This window comes from Orcinus orca, chromosome 11, assembly GCF_937001465.1.
Source record: "Orcinus orca chromosome 11, mOrcOrc1.1, whole genome shotgun sequence".
NCBI lineage: Eukaryota > Metazoa > Chordata > Mammalia > Artiodactyla > Delphinidae > Orcinus > Orcinus orca.
Genome location: NC_064569.1, coordinates 24,898,682 through 24,911,267, shown reverse-complemented (window position 1 = coordinate 24,911,267; position 12,586 = coordinate 24,898,682). Strand labels below are relative to the sequence as shown.

At 37.4% G+C, this 12,586-nt stretch overlaps 1 pseudogene; it reads left to right on the top strand.

Moving 5' to 3' along the window:
• The first annotated feature begins 2,146 nt into the window (after window positions 1-2,146).
• Window positions 2,147-2,620, top strand: LOC101272941 (zinc finger CCHC domain-containing protein 10-like; annotated as a pseudogene).
• The last annotated feature ends 9,966 nt before the right edge of the window (window positions 2,621-12,586 follow it).

Genomic DNA, 12,586 nt, shown 5'->3' with positions numbered 1-12,586 from the left:
AGGTGAGGAAGCTGCAGAAGAAAAGTCTGAACCTAGCAGAGGTTTGTTCATGAGGTTTAAGGAAAGAAGCCATCTCCATAACATTAAAGTTCAAGATGGGGCTTCCCTGGTGGCACAGTGGTTGAGAGTCCGCCTGACGATGCAGAGGACGCGGGTTCGTGCCCCAGTCTGGGAAGATCCCACGTGCCGCGAAGCGGCTGGGCCCGTGAGACATGGCTGCTGGGCCTGCGCGTCCGGAGCCTGTGCTCCGCAACGGGAGAGGCCACAACAGTGAGAGGCCTGCGTACCGCAAAAAAAGAAAAAAAAGAAGTACATTTCAGTAGGCTAAAGCTGCCATAGATAGTGATTCTCTGATGGATCTGGGCAAAGTAAACTGAAAACCTGGAAAGGATTCACCATTCTAGCTGCCATTTAGAACATTTGTGATTCATGGGAATAAGTCAAAATATCAACATTCACAGGAGTTTGGAAGAAGTTAATTTCAATCTTCATGGATGACTTTGAGGGGCTTAAGACTTCAGTGAAGGAAATCACTGCAGATGTGCTAGAAATATCAAGAGAAGTAGAATTAGAAGTGAAGCCTCAAGGTATGATTGAATTGCTGTAATCTCATGATAAAACTTGAATGGATGAGAAGTTATCAATACTTCTAATGGATGAGCAAAGAAAGTGGTTTCTTGAGATGGAATCTACTCCTGGTGAAGATACTGTTGAAATGACAACGAAGTACCTAGAATATTATTTAAACTTGGTTAATAAAGCAGTGACAGGATTTGAGAAAATTGACTCTAATTCTGAAAGAAATTCTACTGTGGGTCAAATGCTATCAAACAGCATTGCATGCTACAGAGAAATTATTTGTGAAAGGAAGAGTCAATAGATGCAGCCAACTTCACTGCTGTCTTATTTTAAGAAACTGCCACAGCCACCCCAGCCTCCAGTAATCACCATTCTGATTGGTCAGCAGCCATCAACATAGAGACAAGACCCTCCATCTGCAAAAGGATTTCTACTCGCTGAAGGCTCAGATGATGTTTAGCATTTTTTAGCAATAAAGTATTTTTAAATTAAGGTATGTATGTTATTTTCTTAGACATGATACAATTGCACATTTAATAGACTATAGTATAATGTAAATGTAACTTTTATATGCACTGGAGAACCAAAACATTTGTCTGACTCACTTTATTGCCATATCCACTTTATTGTGATGGTCTGGAACCAAACTCGCAATATATCTGAGGTATGCCTGTATAGAAAATTGATTTGATAATGAGATATATTTAATGTTTCTTAATCTAATTCTTTGGCAAATTGATTTTCAAGCCAAAAGATTGTGAAAAGAATGACAACCATTATATTTGGGGGAATATTTTTCTTTATATCTTTGGAACAAGCCACACAACTTTTCATTCTAAAAATGGATATTCAGAGACTCAAAATAGCAGAGCTCTCTTTTCCAGCTCTCTTCCCAAAGCCCCAAAGAATCTAAAACTCCAGTCCCAACTGATATGACCACGCTGTAATGTTGATACTCCAATTAGAATCTGGGGTTGGCAAGTTATGCACACGTGCCACCCCTTGATGGTAACACATTAATATTCAGGTTACCTCCTTCCTTATCCTTCATCTCACCCTCATTATGTTCTTCTCATCTCTTCCCTGTCCAAATTGTACATGGCCCTTTCCAGGGCTTTTTGCCCAAGTTTTTGAAGATTGCACCCCAAAGCACACCCACCATCCTCCTTGATGTCACCTCACAGTGTCCTGAACTTTCTCCCATATCTTACAGCACTTAAGCCACAGGGCCACCATTTTCTGTTGTTATCTATCTTATGCTGTTGTCCTTGGTGACTGTCAATACTGATCCCCCAGCTCCTCTTCACCCTTCACTCTGGGGCCTTTCATTTCTATTCTTCTTCAGACACTCACCAGTATGGCCAAACCACTGACCTCTTATCACTGAGATCTTTTCTTCTTTTAATACCTGAATATTGAAATGTTCCTTTTGACCATAACATCTTTTCTTTTTTACTCTTCCTTTCCTTCACTCCCTATCCCCTATATACTCTGGTCTTTGGGTCGTGATTAAGATTGCATCTTCCATCAGCATGACAGGCCTCAGCCGAGCTAAGATGGTAACCCCATGCATGCCTGGAGACAAACTGAAGCAAATAAGCAATATATGTAAAATGTCAGAAATACTTGGAATTTGGACATTGGATTTATGAGTGCACAGGAAAAAGAGTACCTACATAGGCCTTTAAGAAGAGCAGAATTAGAGAGATCTTTAAAAGAAAAAATGAATAATTGTTATAACAAAGCATTAGAAAAACTAATGTAGAAAGACCAAGAAAAAAGGTCTAAGAGTATAACCAGGCTCCACAGCAACTGCAGTGACAGCTCACTTAGTGATTCTTCATTAGATAGTGAAGAAACATCTACCTCGTTCTCCTCAGAGGACAGTGACACCAATGAAATCTCCTTTAGTTCATCATCTTCAGCCTCCTTCACAAGCTCTTCTTTCTCCTCTGATTCAGACTCAGATTCCAGCTCTTTCAGTAGCAGCAGTACCAGCATGGATGGCAACTCCAAGAATAAACCAACAAAGAAGAGATAGAATTACTCCATCCATATTGGACTGATGAACTGCAAACACTGATGTGATTCTTAGAAGGGAATTTAGGATGTGCTAAGGCCAAATAGGTAAACTGGTCAAAATTTTTAGAGTTTAAAAGTTTCTAAATTTTTGCATTGTAAGAACACAAAAAAATATTAATAATGGAATATATGTTAAAAATTTTAATTTTAAAGGTGAATCGTGGTTTTCTTTTTTATCTTTAAAATGTATCTTTAGAACTTAATCAAAACTGAATTCCAGAAAACTTGTTTTTGGGATGAATTATTATCTTTTATCCCTGTGACTCAAATGCCATACTTTGGTATATGTTAGTGGAATGTATCAGACATGTTTCCAGGATAGTGCATCAGAATTTCTGGCAGTGAATTTCTAATGAAAGGTTGAAAGTTTTTCTTCTAAAATCAGTAACAAGACTAGGGTGCTCACTTTCACCACTCTTGTTGAACATAGTGCTGGAAATCCTAGCCAGAGCAATTAGGCAAGAAAAAAATAAAGACATTCAAATCAGAAAGGAAGAAGCAAAATTGTCCGTTTGCAGATGACATGATCTTATGTATAGGAAAGTCCAAAGACACCACCAAAAAACTGTTAGAACTAGTAAACAAGTTCAGTAAGGTTGCAGGATACAAAATCAATATACAAAAATCAGATGCGTATCTATACACTAACAACAAACTATTTGAAAAAGAAGTAAAGAAAACAGTCCCATGTGCAATAAGATAAAAAACAATAGAAATACTTAGGAATAAATTCAACCAAGAAGATAAAATATCTGTATATTGAAACTATAGGAAAATTGATGAAAAAAATTGAAGAAAGCGCAAATAAATGGAAATATATCCCATGTTCATGGATTGGAAGAGTTAATATTATTCAAATGTCCATAACAGCCAGAGCCATCTATAGATTCAATGCAAACCCTACCAAAATTTCAATATAGAAATAGAGAAACTATACCAAAATTTGTATGGAACCACAGAAGACTTCAAATAGCCAAAGCAATGTTGGAAAACAAGAACAAAGCTGGAGGCATCACACTTCCTGATTTCAAAATCTTGCAAAGCTGTAGTAATCAAAACAGTAGAGTACTAGCATAAAAACAGACACATAGATCAATAGAACAGAATCAAGAGCCCCAAATAAACCCATGCATATATTGGGTTGGCCAAGAAGTTTGTTCGGGTTTTTCCATAGGATGCATAGCAAAACCTGAACGAACTTTTTGGCCAACCCAATATGATCAATTAATATTTGACGAGGAAACCAAGAGTACTCAATGGGAAAAGGATAGTCTCTTCAATAAATTGTCTTGGGAAAAATGGATGTACACATTTGAACGAATGAAACTGGACCCCATCTTAAGCCATTCACAAAAGTTAACTCGAACTGTATTGAGGACTAAACATAAGACCTGAAACCACAAAACTCTTAGAAGAAAACATAGGGAAAAAGCTACTTGATATTGGTCTTGGTAATGATTTTTTTGGATATAACAACAAAAGCACAGCAACAAAAGATGTATATCTATATATACACATCTGTATATAATGGAATACAGCCATAAAAAGGAAGGAAATCTTGCATTTGAGACAACATGGATGAAGCTTGAGGGCATTATGCTAAGTGAAATAAGTCAGACAGAGAAAGACAAATACTGTATAATCTCATTTACGGGTAGAATCTAAAAAGTCAAACCTATAGAAACAGAGAGTAGAGTGGTGGTTACCAGGAGCTGGAAGGTGGGAGACCGGGGGAGATACTGGTCAAAGGGTACAAACTTTCAGTCATAAGATGAATAAGTTTGGGGGAATCTAATGTAAATCAGGGTGACCATAGTTAACAATACTCTATTATATATTTGAAATTTATTAAGACAGTAGATTTTAAACGTTCTCACCACCACCACGCCCCCCCCACACACAAATGATTTAAGGAGACAAGCAAACTTCCTAGATAATTAGTGTTTTTCAGGAGTTACTAAAATGAAAAACAGGAGAGGGTACTAAAAAGACATACAGGAAATTTCAGATAATCATTATGCTTTTTCTTAATATGAATGGCCTATTTACTCTGAAAACAGAGATCACCCCTGAGATGGCATCAGCCATATTAAAACTTCCTAATGAATGCATTTTGACTGTGTAATAAATAATTTAGGGAAACTGGAAGCCAAGTATTGACTTCAGCTCCATCTATAAAGGAGTATCATATGAACCATGTGAGCTGGATTGACAGATATACTCAGAAAGGAAAAATAGTTAGTAAAATATAGCTTTCCCTGAATTGGCCAGGCAATTGTGATATGTAACAAAGCGTGCATGTTGTTTTTTCATATTATATTGATGAAACCTGAAATCCCAAGGTCATTTGTGTTGAGCAAATGAATAAAATAAGAATGGTTGAATCTGCTGTACAACTAGGTAACACGTCAGTACATATTCTGTCCAATTAGCCACTTTAGTCTGAAGTCAGAGAAAAGAATGCTTGAGTCCCTTGTGAAAATCATTTGATATTGAGGGCAACACAATAATGACTCTCAGAACTTCTGTTAAGGGTGTTGCAGTTGACACTGGATGGAACTAGGGAATTCTGGTTGCTATGGTCTGAATGTTTGTGTTCCCCTAAAATTCATATGTTGATATCCTAATGCCCAATATGATGATATAAATAGATGGGGCCTTTGGGAAGTAATTAGGTCATGAGTGAGATTAATCCCTTATAGAGGCCCAAGAGAGCTCCCATCCCCCTTCCACCATATGATGATATAAGAAGTCTGCCACCCAGAGGAGAGCCCTCGCCAGACCACACTAGCACCCTGATCTCAGACTTTCAGCCTCCAGAACTGTGAGGAATATAGTTCTGTGGTTTATAAGCTACCCAGTCTGTGTTGTTTTGTTATAGCAGTCTGGACTAAGTAAGATGCTGGTTAAACGAGATGAGCAGAGAAAAAATTATTCTATCGATAGGATAATGCAGTATCATTTTCCTCTAGAAATCTGTACTTCCTTAGTCGATTGTGTAAATAAGTACTGATCTATAATTCTCTATGACCTTTCCCCTAGATCTACAGTTGTCAAATTTCAGTGTCATAAGTATTACTTAGAGTACTTATTACAATTCATGGCCCCAGGCCTTTCAATGATATAGTGGGTGTGGGGCAGGGCCCTGACATCAGCATTCATAAAAAGAACCAAAGGGGATGCTGCTGGAGGTGGTATTTAGGCTACATTTTGAGAAACACTAGTATGTGGGATTTCCTGATCACTTAGTGCTTGATATCATACTAAATGTATCAAGATGGTAAGAGCAAACACATTAAAATAGATTTCCGGGGACAATTTGAGCCAAGGTCACAGCAGCTGGCTCACTTTCCATTATCATAACTGTGGTTACTTAGTGAGGTGAGGCGGCTGGATATGAGATGATACTGGGAAATGTTGCAATAACAGGAGAAATTTATCTTTGCCGTAAATTTCTCTTTGTCCTGATTGTCCACTTTGACTTGGAAGCAACCAGGTCCTAGCTTTCATGGGTCCAAATGTTTATCACAACATGAACAAAAATTTTTAATGTTTTGCAAGCAAACCCTGCAATCCACCTCTACATTTCTTGCAGGAACCTCCAAAAGGTCACATCCCTCAAAGAGGGATACTGGGACCACGAACAGCTTCATCATAGATTTTTTTAGGAGGAACATTTACTAGAATTCAAAGTGTGTACATTTTCCCAAGGAACATTCGTGGCTTCAAAGGGAATTTTCCCTTTGCTTATCATTACTGACACTTCTTTCTCATGTGCTGAATAAAAGCATTTGTATCATCTCAGTTGCTGGCTCTATCATAAGGAGAAGAAATTTAGCAAAAGCAAATAAAGATTTTACCATATTTTTTTCAGTAATTAAGGTCTTGTTAGTTTATCAATTTAGATCAAATTTTCAGCTTTCTATCTAAAGTTTTTGACACATTTATTTAAAGTGAAAGCAGATGCTTGTTTTGTAAAATTATTGACATTTGGGGAAAATTTAAGAAATGCCAGTAACAGAAATAAAGGGCTTTGGTGGTTCACTTGGCAGCAGTGATCCTGGTGTGCTAGGAACTCCCTTAATTACTATGCCCTGGTTGATTTTTGTTATTGTTGTTGTTGTATCTCAAAACAACATCTCTCTCAATTGAAAAAGATTATTGTTTTCTTTTCTCTGACAGGCTAAGTTATAAATAGAATTAGACATTACCACTTTTCTAAAATAACAAATTTTCAGAATTAAATTCTAAATAGTCTGACAAAGAATATCTTTCTAAAGCATCCACTTTTTCTATGACTCGACCTCGCAGTTTGACTATGTTCTCCCACTCAAAAAGAGGAAAATTGGATCATGTTCTGTGTAGCTTCCTTCAGGTTGAAGTTTACTGAGTGCATTTCTGGGCAATGCAATGGAAATACAGCATTTGCCCCCATTTTTCTGCTTGACGCTTTACGGAACTGTCTTGAGGACAGGTTCATGTTATGTGGTGGTGAAGACCGCAAAGCCACACTCACTATAGTTAGAATTATGAGTAGATCCCCTGCAATCCCCCCTCCCTCTCGCAGTGGGTTTGCAGGACGAGTCAGGTCACTCACCGGAGAACAATGGGAGGTAGTCGGGTGCCTGCCCCGCCCTGTGTGGTGTGCCTGGCCTTTAACACTTCTCTGCCCAGCTGAAAGCTGAGGAAGGGAACGGTGGACAGTTCTGACGCCGTCTCGTCACACAGCTGCAGGCACGGAGACAGAGCTCACACAAAGACCTCACACAGGGGCTGGCATGGAGTAGGTCCTGAGGAAAGGTTCCTCCTGAGTCCCCTCCTCCCTTACTCCTTTGGCACTTGAGGTCTTCATCTGCTCAGTGAGGTCCCTGCCCTGGACACCGGCAGCAGAATGCCTGCCCCCCGATGGCCTTGCTCCTGCACCACGTGTGCATGGAGGTGGGCTGGGAGGGGTAGGGGGACGAGTTCCAAGCCAGCATCTCTTCAAAGCACACAAAATATTTATGCCAAGCTTTTCTGTGATTTGAAGGAAAGCGTAGAAACCATGTCCCCAGGTTGGAACCTGGAAGAGAAGGCAGCTGAGACTAGCCTGGTTTAGCCAGGATTCACCTACCCCATAGATAAAGAGTCATTTTGATGATGCAGTGGAATGCACGTCCCTGGCTTTGGCTCAGGCGGGTTGCTGTCTAAATCCCAGCTCTGCCCTCATCAGCTGTATGACTTGGGTTAGATGTTCCACCTCCATAAACCTCAGTGGCCGAATCTGTGAAAGGTGCACATTAATCCCTCCAGGCTCCTGTAAGGATGGAATAAACACGCACAGGCAGTGAGCTTAACAGAGCATCAGGCATGTGGGACGGTGCAGTAAATGTTAGCTCCCTGGGCTCCTCCCCACCCCTTCACTAATTCTCACCGAAAATTTCCACCAGAAGCTTCATTAGCTGATCTCTCCCACAAAAAGGAGGAGCTATTACTATAAAGACAGACACTGTGAAATGCAAATGTTTCCCCTTGAAATGGGATGAATATTCCATTTTTTTCTTGTTCCTGTGCTAATAATACATAGCTAATGCTTATGGTATCTTAACTATGTTTCTGGCATCTGAGCCAAACATTTTACATCCATTCCTTTTTTTCTTTCTTTCTTTTTTGTTATATTCACTAGCTTTATTTTTTAGATTCCATATACAAGTGATATCATACAGTATTTGTCTTTCTCTGTCTGACTTATTTCACTTAGCATAAAACCCTTCAAGTCCATCCATGTTGTTGCAAATGGCAAAATTGCATCCTTTTATATGGCTGAGTAGTATTCCATTGTATGTATGTATGTGTGTATATATATATATATATACATCACATCTTCTTTATCCACTCGTCTGTTGATGGACACTTAGTTTGCTTCCATATCTTGTTAACTGTAAATAATGATGCTATGAATATTGGGGTCATGTATCTTTTCCAATTAATGTTTTCTTTTTTTTTTTTGAATATGTACCCAGGAGTGGAATTGCTAGATCATATGGTAGTTCTGCTTTTAATTTTTTGAGAAACCATAATGTTTTCCACAAAGGCTGCACCAACTCCAAAAGATGTTAAAAAAAAAAATGGGTGGAAGACCTGAATAGAAATTTTTCCAAAGGAGACATACAGATGGCCAACAGGCACATAAAAAGATGCTCAACATTGCTAATAATCAGAGAAATGCAAATTAAAACCATAATGAGATATCACCTCCCACCTGTCAGAATGGCTATCATCCATTCCTTTTTAATACTTATGAAATTTTTAGGATGCAGGCATTTTCACTATTTCCTTCTGTCTACTTTCTTTGGGCTCTATTTGCTGTACCTTTTTTATTTTCCTGAGATGAAAATTAAAATCACCAATTTTCAGTCTTTCTTCTTTTCTAACGTGAATTTAAAGCTAAAATTCCAAGCACTTCATTAGCTGCACCTTAACAATTTTAATCTGTCAATCTTTATTTTTACTGACTTCAAAATATTTGCTAATTCCCAATGTGATTCTTATTTGAACCAACTGTGAAATTTAGACATACATGCTTAATTTCTAATCAGTTGGAGATTTCTAGTTATGAGATATCATTAATTATATATACCTTAATTTCATTGTTATCAGAAAAAATACTCTAAGTGATGTCAATCTTTTAAAATTTGTTGATGCTTGCATTATGGCTTGGCATATGGATGGTTTTGGTAAATGTTCTATTGTGTACGTGAAAAGACTGTTTTCTGCCATTGTTGTCAGCTTGGTAAATTTGCTAATGTGTTATTCTGGCTATTTGTATTCTTCCTGATTGTGTGTGTATATGCTTGTTCTATAGCTCCTGAGAGAAATGTGTTAAAGTCTCAAGTTGAGGTGGTGTGTCTGACATTTTCGATGTAAGCATCCTAGTGAGTATGAAGTGGTATCTCCTTATGATTTGGATTTACATTTCCTTGTTGACTAATGATTTGGGGCATTGTTTCGTGTGCTTATTGGCTATTTGTACATGTTCTTTGGAAAAATATCTTTTCAGCTTCCTTGCCCATTTTTAATTGTTTTTCTTAGAGTTTTGTACAGATCTTCCTTGATTTATGATGGGATTATATCCCAACAAATCCACTGTAAGTTGAAAATGTCATAAGTTGAAAATGTGTTTAATACTCCTAACTTACCAAACATCATAGCTTAGCCTAGCCTACCTTAAAAGTGCTCAGAACACTTACGTCAGCCTACAGTTGCGCAAAATTATGTAACACAAAGCCTACTTTATAATAAAGTGTTAAGTATCTCACATAATTTGTTGAATACTGTACTGAAAGTGAGAACAGGATTGTTGTATGGGTACAGAATAGTTGTAAGTGTGTGAGTTGTTTATCCTTGAGATCTGTGGCTGACAGGGATCTATGATTTTTATATATGGTGTGAGGTAAGGGTCCAACTTCATTCTTTCCTGTGTGGTTTTCCAGTTGTTTGAGCAACATTTGTTAAAAAGATGATTGTTTCCCCATTTACTTGTCTTGGCACCTGTTGAAAATCAATTAACTGTAACATAAGGATTTATTTCCAGATTCCTTGTTTTATTCCACTGATCTATATGTCTATTCTTATGCCAGTACAACACTGTCTTAATTACTATTGCTATGAAATTAGTTTTGAAATTGGGAAGTGCGAATTCTTCAGCTTTGTTCTTCCTGTTCATAATTGTTTTGTTTACTTTGGATGTCTTGAATTTTCATATGAATTTTAGGTTCAGTTTGTCATTCTGTGCAAAGAATTCAGCTGAAATTTTGATAGGGTCTTCACTAATCTGTAGATCAATTTGGAGAGTATCGCCATCTTCACAATGTTGAATCCTCTGATACAGGAACATGGAATACCTTTTCATTTATTTAGGTCTTCTTTAACTTTTCAACACTGTTTTGGGATTTTCAGAGTATAAGTTTAGCACTTCTTTGTTCACTTTATTCCTAAGTATTTTATTCTTTATTATGCCATTTCAGTGGTTTTGTTTTCTTAATTTCATTTTCAGTTTTGCTCATTGCTATTGTATAGGAATACAGTTGATTTCTGTATATTGATTTTGGTATCCTGAAAACTTGCTGAACCCATTTATTAGTTCTAATAGATTTTTAGTGTATTCCTTAGGATTTTTTTATGTACAAGATTATGTCAGCTTAGTGTAGAAAAATGTATTTTATTTTCTTGCCTAATTTCCCTGGCTATCATCTTCAGTAAAAGGTTGAATAGAAGTGGTAAAAGCAGACATCCTTGTGTTGCTACTGATCGTAGGGAAAAAGCATTCAATCTCACCATCTTAGTTTTTTCTTAGCTAAGTATTTGCATTTAGTAATAATCCCACAAAATGTAGATTTACTCCCTTGATTATCCCTAAAATCTGTTCAGGGAAAAGTCACTCTGAAGACTTACTTAAATTTTCTGTAGGGTAATATGAGCTACAATATTCTTCTTGATTTTATAAATTAATTAAGAAATATGTTAGGTTTTAATTGGTGATATTTAAGAATTTAAATAAGATAATAATAACAAAATTGCCTTATATGTACCAGGCACTTTTCTAAGCATTTTAAACTGTTTAATTTTCAAGAATTATGTAGGTACTATTATTACCCCATTTCAAAGGTGAGGAAACTGAAGCAAGTGCAAATAAAATAATTTACACAATAAGCTCAGCTAATAAGTAGAGGGAGGATTTGGGTCCAAGAAGTCTGATTTTAGAGACTGTGCTTTTGACCACTAAATAAGAATAGGCAAATAAATCACTTAGTAGAGTCTGTTAGGTAATAAATGCTCAAAAATTGGAGACGTTAACTGTTATTATTATTCTAAGTTAGGCTTAAGATTATTCTATTTTCTTTAGGAACATGTTTCTATGATTTGCAGTGCTACAACAATCCAGACACATGAATTATTAAAATGTTTCTCAATAGCATTCAAAAACAGGAAAACTTAGGGAGGTTTATAAAGAGCTAGAAATATATAAAATTATAACACTGTGTTTTATTCGTTTAGCAAATGTTTATTGAATTGCCACTATATGCAGATCACTGGAATAATCTCCGGATTAAAGAGGTAGATGAAATTAATATGATATGGGTCTTTCCCTTCTCAGAGTTTATAACCTAGCAAGGATCACAGATCAGTACATAACAACATAAGAGAATAAATGAAAGAAGGGGATGCTGAGTGTGGCCTACCCATAGCATTGGCAAGATGTGATGTTGCAAATGAGAACTGTGGTGCTATAGTATTTACAGAGTTAGTGTCATGCAGTGGTTGAGGAATTGGAGTCAAGTGTGTCCAGATTCAAATCCCAGCATTTTCACTGGGTAAGCAGCTGGGCTACTGGGAAAATACTGTGACCTCCCTAAACATTTTAATTTTAGAATGAGAATAATATTGCCAACTTCAATATGTTTAATGAGAATTAAAACATATTATGCATCATTAAGCATGATACCTGGCAGAAGGAAAATGGTCACTGAATAGGGAACTTTCTGGAGTGCTGGAAATGACTGGGGTGATGGTTACATGGAGATATATATATATATCTCAAAGCTCATTGAACTGTACATTTTGTTGCACTTAATTGTATGTAAATTATCTAAATAATTTTGATTTTAAAATTCATCAATTACCTCTTACAGACTTCTTGGGCTTGATGGCTTCTTTTTTTTTTCGGTACGCGGGCCTCTTACTGCTGTGGCCTCTCCCGTTGCGGAGCACAGGCTCCGGACACGCAGGCTCAGCGGCCATGGCTCACAGGCCCAGCTGCTCCGCGGCATGTGGGATCTTCCCGGACCGGGGCACAAACATATGTCCCCTGCATTGGCAGGCAGACTCTCAACCATTGCGCCACCAGGGAAGCCCGATGGCTTCTTTTTAAAAAAGTTTTTAAACA